Raw genomic sequence first — 12217 nt, 5'->3', positions numbered from 1 at the left:
GACAGGAAGTGAGCTGGGAGAGAGAGATGGGGAAGGACCGGCAAAGGACCCGGACCGGGAATCGAACCCGGGTCGGCCGAGTGGTAAACATGTGCCCTACCATATCAGCCACGGTAGGGCCACAAATGGATGTAAGTGATAACACAATCTTTTTTTTATTCATTCATTGCTAGTGATTGGCGGGAGACATTTAAGGGACAACTGAAGTCAATTTCAATATGCTGTTGTATTGGTCATGCTACCCTTGACTTGTCAGTACCCGGTGATGCCACATTTTTCGGCTCAGCCCTTTCCGACATATGAGCTTTAAACAAAATGAACATAGGCCAAATCTGAAGAAAATACATGGTGCCTAAAGTCAAACATGGGAGGGATACAGCTCTAATGTGGAGCTGCATGCATGCTGCTGGTGTGTGAGGGCTTTTATCATTGATTAAATCATGAAGTTAAAAATGTATTGTGTAGGTGCAGTTTCTTGAATTCTTATATTATGACCAGTTCTTTGAGCTTAAGTCCATGACGCGAGACTCCGTGTAAAGTTCAAACTGTTTATATAAGAAAATTGTCACATTACAGAAATAAAACGGATAAAATCAAACTTAAAACTTCATATTGTCACGCCTCGTGGTCTCCGTGTTATCTCGACATGGCGTGGTCTCGTTGCTTTCTGGATAGTCTCGATGGGTCTTGTCTCGTTGCTGTCTCGGTCAAAGACTGCTGCGCTCTGACCTTCCTCGTCACGCAAAACAGTTTTAATACAGCAAAAAGTGACGTCATGCATATGTTAATAAAATTAAGCAATATTAATCACAAGAAAATAACATTACTTAACAGCAGTAAATATGCAGTACAAAATTAAATTACTATTCACTATTCACAATTATCTATTATGGCTCTAACATATTGTTCTACCAATAGCAAATATGTCACCATCCCTCATTGACCTTCATTGTTTTTCATTGTGTTGCTTTCCATGATTACAATGACCATAAACATACATCTAAGGCCAAAGTTGATTTTCTGAAGAGGTGAGAGTGATTCAGTGATTAAGAATGACACCCGATCTGCGTGTTTGAAGTGTTTTGAAGTGACTTATCCGCTCATTTTCACATTATGTTCGATAGGCGACAAAACTTTTGTCTTGTGAAAATCTGCCCTGTCTGTGTTCATTAAAGGATAATCTTTCTTTGGAGCACGACATTTATTTTTGTACACAAAACTTAATTCGGGAGGGTTGTAACTTTCATATGAGTGACTTCTGAAGCCAAGTGATTCATTGAAAGTCAGGTTACTAGCTGTTTATTCCAAATAGATGGATAGGCGACAAAACTTTTGGAGACGGCTGTAGTGTAGGCTACTGTATAGTGGTGCATCACCCATTTAAAGACTGTACAAATGTTCTCTCTGGCTCTCGGTGGAGGCGGACACACTTTCTGATCTCTCTCCCTCCCTTATCTTTTCCAATGGTATGCCAGTCTTGTTTTGTTCTGTTCACCTACAGAGAATCTCACTGTCTTGCTTTTCTGAACGGAATTAAACATGGATTTGATCAACTGGTTGATCTACGCAATTGTCACCATTAAAGTGAGTTCAGGAGAGCCCAGCTATCCAGATGGGACCATGGCGACAGGTGACGTGATGGATGCTTTGGCGGAGTAGCGTGTCATGTGCCAGTCACCGATGGCCATGGATATTTACTTTTTCGGAATCAGGATTTCAGACTTCTTGATGATTGGATTATTCTTGAGCCTGATTTATCAAATTTGTTATAAACTGTAGCGGCCACTCACAGCCCCAGGCTGCCTCAGAATGATTGTTAAGGTGGTGCAATTGCTCTTGGTGCTCAGACCTGTGGTTGTGAACCGTGAAGGGACTGGACTTGTGGACACTTTTTGGACTTGTGGCTTGCAACTGCCAAATGGGATCCACCTCGGAGAGAAGCCAACAGAGTTGCAATGAGAATTAATCAGGTCGACCGCCATCTAAGTTTGGGCAGGCATGGAAAATTGTGGAACGCAGGCGCTCAACCCAAAAAGCCTAACAACTCTAATCTGTTTTGGCACCACTGTCTACAGTGGCCTAGGCCAAAGGCCAATGCAGGAACAATATCCCTGGAAGAACAACACAGTGAAGATGCTCTGTGCATTGTGATATTGATATTGAGATATTGTGCGCACCATAATTTGAAGGCATGAGACTTTTTCCCCCCTCTCTTCTCCCTATGTTGTTATGCATTATGCTTTCATAAAGCCGCCTGTCTACCTGCCTTGTCCATGTCTACCCTACCCCTCCCTTCCCTTGTCTTAAACTGTATTGTGCATGTAATGTACAGGTGGGTTGACAGGTGTTCTTAATAGGCGCTGCTCTTGCGGCGACTGCACCCTGTGTGGTGAGAACGAATTTCCCCTTGGAAACAATAAAGGCTACTACTACTAAAGCATGACATTTCTACCATAGTTAGGTAGACTTAAAGTGATACTGTCCCATTTTTGGAAATAAGCTTATTTCACACCTCCCCTTGAGTCAAATAATAAGGTTTTACCATTCTCCTGTACTTTCAAACGTTCTCTGGGTATGGCGGTGCAAGTTTTACCTCCAAGCTAGCAGTTAACATTGAGTCCTATGAGACCAGTTAGCCGCCAGCTGGTCTCATGGAACTCAATGTTAACTGCTAGCTTGGAGGACAAATTTGCACTGACATACCCAGAGAACGGTTGAAAGTACAGGGGAAAGGTAAAACCCTATTATTTAACTCAAGTGAAGGTGTAAAATAAGCTTATTTCCAAAAATGTGCCAGTATCACTTTAATGTTAATTCTCTGCTATGGGGGTAAGTTGGATCTGACCTCTCATGACCTTGAGAGTCCAAGGAGAACTGTTAAGGCTCTAAATATATACTACTGGGCACAAGATGATAAAAGTATGAAACTTATTGTTTTTCTCTTAACAGCATTAGATATACCTTATGTTGTGGAGGCATTCTGTTTTTTTTTTTTTTTTATTTATATGTTTATTGAAGGTATCGGTCAAATACAATGATAAAATTATACATTTGGAGAGGCATTCTGTTTGACCTTGGAGGTCAACTATGGGTTCTTGAGGTAATCAATATGATGTGGTCTAAATGTGATGGATGTGTACATGAAGCAAAAAAACATATTTCTAGGCCAAATTATTAATAGGCCTACATTTTATTATTATTAGTAGTTACTATATTATGTTATACTAAGTGAAAGCCCAACTGGGAAACTCCAACTCCCATTGTCATTAGCTGTGTATATATGGCGCTTTTTTCGCCGATCGGAATAGATTTGATCTGATTAGTCTGATTGGAATAAAGTGTATACATTACAATAACCTCGAACGTTCCAATACATGTCACGCGCGGTTACCAGGGACTGTGGTTAGTAAGAGCCCTAGTTATATGGTTGAAACTGCGATAGACATGAAATTGTTGCTTTATTTATAATTTTAGTTTTTCTGAAGGTGCTGTTGGAAGCGACGCTGCTGTACTTAATCTTGCGTTTATCGGCAGGTGCGAAACAGCGGCACTCCGATGTGCTGTCAGCGACCAATGTGGCGTGAAAATGTTCGGATAGCAGAGATTCTTTGTTAAAATATGTGACACTATAGCGTCACGAACAACCAAGTGGAATAGAGTGTATACATGGACCATCTGATCGGACTACACCACCTATTCCGATTAGAATTCTGATCCGGGCCGAGGGGATTCCTGATCGGATTAAAAAAATATTCCTATTCTAATCGGATCAGAAGTGCCCATGTATACACAGCTATTGTGACACAGCAATCCACAGCACACAATTGAACTCTGCCCACTGCACACAACCAAATAGCATTATATTATTATGATGATGTTATTATTAATATTATTATTTAATTATGAGGGGGGCTTCCTGACCAGTTAGTCTTAGGACTTCCACGCCAAGCGGCGGCGGCCCTGGTGAAGATTCTCATTCATCAATCACATCCAAAATACTTCAGTTGAAAGCAATTACTTGAACATGCCTACAAACATGGATATCCATACTTATTGTGCATTAACGCAACACTTAGATACTAATTTCTGCTTCCATGTGTAACGGGTACCGTAGCAACGGCACCTTGGTTGACAGATAAGTTCCTGAGAAACAGGAGAGAGATGAGGACACGGCTGTTCAGTTTCAGGCACTTGCAGTAATTTTTATTAAAGTTCCACTTTTAAATACACACTTGTATTAAGTTCTGTTTTTTATGTTCAACATATTCAGTATTCAATGTCCTTTGAGCATTCTCAATGAATTTCAGTGTCCATGTCATCACAAAATCAGAATATTCTTCAGTGCAAAGTCCAAGCAAAATAACATCTCTTTTCTCCAAAATACATGTTCACTTACTCTTCAGCATAGTGTTTTAACCTACCGGTATTTATCAAAAATGAATTACATAGACAATGGTATTTTAACCAGCATAATGTTAAAGTTACTTTTAAACTTCTTATGAAAGTATTTTACTTCGTTTCAAATCAAGACAATACTGCATTTTACCCTCATAAACCTTAAGTGCTCAATGTAAACAAAACTCGTTTTTAAACAGTCACCTTTTTTCCTTCATGAACACTCATAGCAAAAACACAATGGTTGGGACCTTACAGGCGGCAAAATAAACGATACACATCGACATTGTAAGTTTCTAAAACATTACTGAGGCGTACGTTCACGTGGGGAAGGCGCGTGCATTAAACTGAATTGGTTTCCACTACCATGCATGTCGTGCGTGATCACTGCACTGTTAAACGGCTAGACTTTACCTCCGTGTTAAACTTACTTCAAACAAAATCACAAGAAGTCTACATCGACAATTGTTTCACTAAAACAGTTCACAAACATCCCAACTACATTTCAGCAGGGCTAATCCCACATTTCAAAGCATATTTGTACATTTACGAACCTGAGAAACAGGAGAGAGATGAGGACACGGCTGTTCAGTTTCAGGCACTTGCAGTAATGAAGGGAAAACGCAATGCAAGTCACTAAAAACGGAAACCGCCCTCGCCCCCTGCTGGCATGGAGCAAACATTACAACATATACATTTGAATATAGAAATAAACCACTGCATTAAGAAATGCAAACTCTTTGGGGTACCTTTTTCAAAATGGATTACAATAAATTGTATTTAAAATAAAAGACAATTATCTTCTTGTTACTCTTTTTCATAAACACAAAATGTGACACTTTTGTGGTCGTCACACACTCCCCGACAAAAAGAAATGGGTCCCACCATTTTCTACTCAACTCTTATAACTTAAAGTTCTCTTTCTCCTAACAGGTGACAGGAAAGGGTAAGATGTATGGGTGTGATGGGAAGGGGTAAGGCATGTATGTAAAGGGGGAATAAGGTGTGGAATAGGGGTTGAAGGGGTATGTTTGTGTTGTGTAGGGAAAGGGTGAATGTATGGGTTGTGTAGTGCGAGGTGTGATGTAAGTAGGTGAATGTAAGTCAGCGTTTGCCATGTTGACTCTAGCTTGTGTTGCCAGTGTGGGCTGACCAAGTCTCTCATATGTCAAGATTTGTCTAGGTTGTCGGTCCCGACTTGACCTTCTGACCTCTGTCTGTTGGTCCGGCATTGCATTGACCAGAGGCTGCTCTTCCTGGACGGGCTCTGGAGCCTCAGCATATCCATCTTGCTCCTCAGGTCTCGCATCATCAGACTGGACTTCATCCTGTTCAGGTTCCATGATTTCTGCTTCTCTTACAGGTACTGGTTCCGCTTCAGGTAAGTAGTCAACGTCAACTCTCACCTCTTCACGTACAGGTACTGGAATCGGGCGACTCACAGTGATGGCTGGTCGTTGTGGTGGGGCTACGGTAGGTACCTCCTGTATCCTCTCCGCAGGGATCCTCAGCCAGTAACGGGGAGCATCAGAGTCGGAATTCGAGTCAGAGTCTGAATCTGCTTGCGGTGGGTCCACACGCTCTGGTGTCTTACGTCGGGTCGGTCGTTTCCTTTGCTGGGTTGTCTTCTCAGGAGCAGCCTGTCGTGGAGGCTCTTCGACTGGAAGGTCATTCACGAGTAAGAGCAGATTGCGATGGAGCGTTCTGGTCTTTTTCTGGTCCCCAGACTCGGGATACACTACGTACACTGGGTTATCAGCAAACTGTTCTTTCACGACGTAGATGGCTTTCTCCCAGTAGGATCGAAGCTTTCCAGGTCCACCACGCTCACTGAGGTTCCGGACTAAGACTCGATCGCCAGGCTGTAGCACCACTCCTCTTGCTCGCTTGTCATAGAGCACTTTGCCTTTGGCGCTGGCCTGCTTGCTGTTCTCACTGGCAATTCGATAGGCTTCAGACATCTGCTTTGCCCACTTCTTTGCGTATCCTTTCGGCGAGTCAGGCTCTGTGTCTTCAAGCAATCCAAAGAGCAGGTCAATGGGAAGACGAGGATGACGCCCATAAAGGAGGAAGAAGGGCGAAAAGCCTGTCGACTCATGGCGAGTACAATTGTACGCATGTACAACTCTCGGGATCTGATCTTTCCAACGTTCTTTCTCTTTGTCAGTCAATGTTCTCAACATCTGCAGGATCGTCCGATTGAACCGCTCCGCCGGGTTTCCCTGGGGATGGTAGGGCGTTGTTCTGGAGTGACGGATGCCTGACAGCTGTTGGAGAGTACGGAACAGCTCGTTCTCAAATTCACGGCCTTGGTCGTGGTGCAACTTGGAGGGATATCCAAAGCGGGGGATGAAGTCATTAAAGATGCGCTCGGCCGCTGTCTTTCCACTTTTATTCTTCGTTGGGTAGGCCTGAGCGAACCTTGTAAAATGATCAACGACCACTAGGATATACTCGTAGCCACCACGGCTGGTCTCCAGATGTAAGTAGTCGATGCACACTAACTCTAGTGGTGAGCTTGATGTGATACTACCCATCGGGGCGCGAACATGAGTAACTGGCTTCTTTGACTTTATGCATGGACATTTCTTAGTGATATGGTCTTCGATCTCTTTTGCCATGAATGGCCAATAGAATCTCTCCCTGGCCAGGTCCAGGACTTTTTCTGTGCCAACGTGAGCCATGTCATTGTGGAGTTTCTTCAAGACAAGGTCTTTGTACTTGGCGGGGAGCACGAACTGCTTTCTGCCGTTGGCACGCCTGTACAGGATACCATTTTCCAAAGCAAGCTTCCCCCATTCATGGAAGAGTCTTTTAGTAGCTCCACTCGCAGCTTTTCGTATCTCATCAGTTAAGGGTGTACCTGCCTCTTTCAACTTAATCATTTCACTGATGGCTTCGTCTGCACGTTGCGCTTCCGCAAGCTCATCATGACTGATGGTTTTCAAGTCATCAAAAGAAGGAGACGGGTCGGCTTGGGAGTTGATGTTCAGAGCTGCAACCCAGGCTACATCTTTCTGCTTGGCTACTTTACTCCCATCCCAGACAGCACGAACCACGTCTTCAGAACACTCTTTAGTGCAGGACTCACTGTACGCTTCAATGTCTAACGGGAGACGCGACAGCGTGTCAGCGTCTATATTGGCCTTTCCAGGTCTGTACTTAATGTCGAATCTGAAATCTGAGAGCTCCCCAACCCACCGATGGCCTACGGCGTTTAGCTTTGCTGTGGTCATTACATAGGTAAGGGGATTGTTGTCCGTGTATATCGTGAAGTGAGGTGCATAGAACAGGTAGTCTCTGAACTTTTCGCATACAGCCCACTTCAGGGCAAGGAACTCCAGTTTTCCACTGTGCAGATGGTAGTTTCGCTCAGCTGCAGTCAAAGTCCTAGAGCCGTACCCGATGACTCTCAACTTGCCATCCTGGTGTTGGTAAAGGATTGCGCCCAGTCCCTGGTCAGAAGCATCTGTGTGTAATACGAACGGTTCGTTGAAGTTGGGGTACGCCAACACAGGGGGGCTAACAAGGAGAGACACAAGTTGGTCAAGGGCTAGCTGGTGTTCGGCGGTCCACTCCACGGGTGATCTGGATGGTAGTTGTGGACCTTTGCTTTTCCCACGCTCTACAGCTGCTTGTCCTGGCTTGACTTGTAATAGCTCATAGATGGGTTTCGCTATCCTTGAAAAGTCCTGGATGTAGGAGCGGTAATAGCCCAGGAAGCCGGTGAGCTTTCTCACATCTCCAACGGTCTGTGGCGTCCTGCTGGCTAATGATCGCACTGCATCCAAGTCTTTGGGATCGATCCTCACTCCTTGAGCTGACACAAGGCGTCCCACGTATCTCACTTCTCGGCGAAACAATTCACACTTCTCCGGTCTTAGCTTTACCCCGTGTCTCTGAAGTGCTCGAAGTACTTTACGGACCCCTTCCACGTGCTCATCAAAGGTTTTCGCATAGCAAAGCACATCGTCGAGGTACGGGAGACAGCAGTCATCTCTCAAGGGACCTAGCATCTCTTCCATACTCCGCTGGAAGGCTGCGGGGGCGTTTGAGAGGCCAAATGGGATACGGACCCATTCGTACAGTCCCCAGGGAGTAATGAAAGCGGTGAGGCGTTGAGAGTCTTTGGCAACGAAACCTTGATGGTAGGCTTTTCCTTGGTCAAGGATGCTGAACCAGGAGTAGCCACCAAGGGTGTCTGTCAGGTCTTGTATCCTAGGTAAAGGATGTCGATCAGGGATGGTTTTCTGATTCAAGAGACGATAATCTATGCAGAGGCGGAGCGTACCATCTTTTTTCCGGACGCAGACCACTGGCGCCGAATAAGAGGACTTTGACTTCACTATCCAGCCTTTCATCAACAAGTCTTGCACATACTCCTTCACCTCTTTAAACAGTGGCTTGGGGACAGAGGAGTACGCTCTCTGCACTGGAATGTCGTCCTTGAGGTTGATCGACATCTGCAAACTGGGAATACAGCCGATATCGTGACTGTCTCGAGCGAAAGCAGCTGATTCTTCCCACAGCATTTTCTTTACTTTGTCTTGTTCTTCTTCACCCAGGTGGCTGAGGTCCACCGGAGGCTGCCACAAGCCTAGAGCAGTCTGAGCAGCTGGTGTTGTTGTTGCGGCATTGGCTGCTACTTTGGGCCTGGATAGTTCCTGTGGGTTGGTCTCAATCACCCTAGCAACAGCCTGGACACTTCCTAGAACAGTCTTTCTCGGTATGATCACAGGGTGCTTGGTGCAATTTCTTACTGGTATTGTTACATAAGGTCGCTTCGCTGACTGCATTTCGAGCAGGCCCTCCCCAATCTCAAGTTCTGTAAGCTGGGCGTTGTTTTCCTCAGGCTCAAACAAGAGAAGGGGGTCTGACTGATCGACAGCTGGCGGGACCTGACACTTAACCCAAGCAACTTGTCCAGCTGGAACTGCAGTATCGTAGTTGCCAGTTCTTAACAGTTTGGGACACGTGGCGGGTTTGCCTGTCTGGATGAAGTTCACCAACAGCCCCACCTGATCCACAGAGGCAGATATGGAGTCAGAGAGGAGTGTGGTGAGGGCTGGAAGGAGCTCTGCTGGTTTATCCTGGACGACTTCCTCGAGCACATTGAATCCAAGAATTGGCCGTTCAAGAATAATGCTACTGATGAGGAAAGGCACCATTATGGATTGGCTAAGAGCCCAATCTCCGGCAAAACTGACTGCGATGAGGACCCAGCCATCAAAAGGAAGGACTCCTCCATTCACAGCTTGTATTTCCAGCTCTTCATCATCAAAGATCTCACTGAGGGGCCTCACCGGTGCATCCGGTATATACTTCTTCTTCCAAATTCGATCGATCATGCTCACTTGAGCTCCGGTGTCTAACAGTGCATCGACTGTCAGGCCATTCAGGTCACATCGTGCAAGGGCTTTGGCACCTATGAACTTGGCTAGGCGCCTGCTTGTTTGAGTGGGTAGGGAAAGGGGGGATTGGGTGTCATCATCATTGTGTACTTTAGGCCTTTTATTCAGCAAACTCTCTTTAGCATGACTCTCTGCGCTGAATACATTGCACTTCGCACTGTGGGACTGAACATGAGACCCGGTCACTGGTTGTCCCGTTGCAGCGACCGGTTCCAGTTTTCCTGACGCTTCGGCTTCAAGCAGCCTACTGCTCTGTGGCCGCCCTCACCACAGTTAAAACAGTGAGTGCAACCTGGGAGGCTCTTTGCGAGGCAATTAGCACAGCCATATGACTTGGGCTTCTTTTGTTCTACTTGAGCTTTGCAGTGATGGCAGGGCTCGGAGCTGTGAGTCTGCTGTGGCCGTTGCAGTAGCTCAACCTTGGTCATTAACTCTGCTACTTTTTCAGTTAACTGTTGGAGTGCATTAGCCTTTGGTTGTTTATCGGAAGCATCTCTCTTTGCACCACTGCCTTGTGCAGCAGCAACTTCGACCTCCACTAGCTCAGTGCTTTGCACGCTTACTTGTTTCTGTTTCACGTCTGGTCCCAGACGTCTCTGTCGCTCATTCTCCGTGCTTGTTATCTTCATCATTTGTTTCAGAATTGTCTCATCAGACACACTGCTGTCAGAAAGCAATGTTTTAAGTTCTCTGCGTATGTCATTATGTTTGTGGCTAAGGCCTTGATATATGGTGTGCAAGAAAATGTCTTGAACTGTGTTCGAATTGTACTTCACTTCAGTGTCAGCATGTTTTGACGCAAAGAGGATCTTTTGCTTCAGACCAATGACACGGTACAGGAACTGTTGGGGGGTTTCATTGTCATTTTGTTTCGTGCACATCAACTCTTGGAAGAGCTCTGTGTTGCTTCGGCCTCCTAAATGGGACTGCAGGAAGCCCTTCAGCTCATCTATAGTCAAATCATCTTTGTGCATTAGCATGTCTTTGAAATGCCCTGGCGTGATCACTCTGAGAACTCCTCTCAGTATTTCAGTCTCACTGAACCGGTCTTTTACTCCATCATCAATTTGTCTGCATATGTTATTGTAGCTTAGGTCTGATTTCTGATCCCCGATCTGCCCACCTTGAACCTTGAACTCACGTCGCAGCATTGAGAGCTCTCGAAGGGGCACGACTCGGTCATGTTTGTTTCGTTCAGGGGTATGTTGTTCAGGTGTGTGTTTGGTGTCAGGTGGTAGTGTAGAGAGTAATGGTGTAGGGTGTGGTGTAGGTGTGTGAGTGGGTGGTGGTGTGGGGTTGTTAATGTATTGTAGCAAACTAGTGAGCATTTTCTGTAACTCAGCTGTGTCTGTGTTTTGTGTGGTTGTGACAGGGTGTGCGAGTGGTGGAATGGTAGTTGGTAAGAGGATAGCCGGGCTGACCTCAGCTGTGTGGGTTATATTAGTGTTAGGGACACTGGGCACCATCTCATCAGTAACTGCATTCTCACTTAACTCTGGGGTTGACGTTACACTATGCACATCATCTGCAGTTGTCTTAGACTCAACATTACGTACCTGAATTACATTATTCACAGTATCATTCAACTCCAACAACACAGCCATACCTGAATCCTCAGATTGAATGAGAGTGTCACTGTTCATGAAAGCGAGAACGTACTCGAAGCAGCTTTCTTCTTCGCCAACCTGAAGCGTAGATGCATCGTGCCCCGTCACAGGACCAACACTCTGAGCCAGTTGGAAAAGTTCATCGGCCGTCAGAGTGAGCAGACTCTTCTTGATGTCCCACACCAAGCCTTTTCTCTCACCGTCCGCCATGACTGCTTTTCCGTCTTCCTCACTGTTGGTCGCTCCTCCAGGCAGCTCTTTCACCCGTGGCTCCAGGTCTGGTTCCAGCTGCGTCGCACCGCCACTGCTTCACAGGCACTCGTTGTGGTGGATGCACAGCCTGTGCATCTGGGATGATGGATTGTTGAGGTAGGTTGTGTCTTCACACGCTGAAGGGTAGACGAGGCGCTGACATCTCAGGTGTAGGGCCCAATCTTCCTCCAGGTGCATGGGCTGAAGCGTCATCAGCTGCTGAAACGCTTCACACGGCTGGTTCTGGTCGTACTTGTCGCCTGTGCATCTGACGCCGATCCCCGGGCGGGCCACCAAAAATCTGTAACGGGTACCGTAGCAACGGCACCTTGGTTGACAGATAAGTTCCTGAGAAACAGGAGAGAGATGAGGACACGGCTGTTCAGTTTCAGGCACTTGCAGTAATTTTTATTAAAGTTCCACTTTTAAATACACACTTGTATTAAGTTCTGTTTTTTATGTTCAACATATTCAGTATTCAATGTCCTTTGAGCATTCTCAATGAATTTCAGTGTCCATGTCATCACAAAATCACAATATTCTTCAGTGCAA

This window comes from Engraulis encrasicolus, chromosome 23 (assembly GCF_034702125.1).
Source record: "Engraulis encrasicolus isolate BLACKSEA-1 chromosome 23, IST_EnEncr_1.0, whole genome shotgun sequence".
Classification (NCBI taxonomy): domain Eukaryota; kingdom Metazoa; phylum Chordata; class Actinopteri; order Clupeiformes; family Engraulidae; genus Engraulis; species Engraulis encrasicolus.
Note: the sequence above shows the minus strand (reverse complement) of the source record.